Genomic DNA, 380 nt, shown 5'->3' on the forward strand with positions numbered 1-380 from the left:
AATTCCGCCTGGCTGTCTTTGTATAGAGATTCATAGTAATCAGCCTCTTTTACATCTAGTGCATCCCGCCTCAAAGAAATCTACAAGAAGTCAAATTTAAAAGTTGAGCTAAAGCTTTGTTTAGTGATTCTTAATAATCAGAATCATTTACATCCAGTGCATCACACCTGAAAGAATTCTATAAGAAGCCAAATTTATATGTAGAGATAAATAAAGCTTGCACGCAACTATACAAAACTTCATTTACATCAAACAAGGGAGAGAAAGGAACATACGATTCGAGGAGGAAGAGCAAGATCAGCTGCCCGACCCAATTTAGTACGTCTTAAAAGTATGTCTTTCAGGACTTTGTGTTTAAGCAATATCATGGCTCGCTTTCC

The 380-nt window shown here is 36.8% G+C and overlaps 1 long non-coding RNA gene across 1 annotated transcript; it reads right to left on the bottom strand.

Annotated features, from left to right (window-relative positions):
* LOC109131983 lies at nt 1-374 on the bottom strand. Its single transcript, XR_002037307.1, has 2 exons — nt 276-374; nt 1-80 (listed from the first exon to the last, which is right to left on the bottom strand). It is a non-coding gene; the product is annotated as an uncharacterized LOC109131983 (long non-coding RNA).
* Nucleotides 375-380: the final 6 nt, after the last annotated feature.

This window comes from Camelina sativa, unplaced genomic scaffold (genome assembly GCF_000633955.1).
Source record: "Camelina sativa cultivar DH55 unplaced genomic scaffold, Cs unpScaffold10856, whole genome shotgun sequence".
In the NCBI taxonomy this organism is placed as follows: domain Eukaryota; kingdom Viridiplantae; phylum Streptophyta; class Magnoliopsida; order Brassicales; family Brassicaceae; genus Camelina; species Camelina sativa.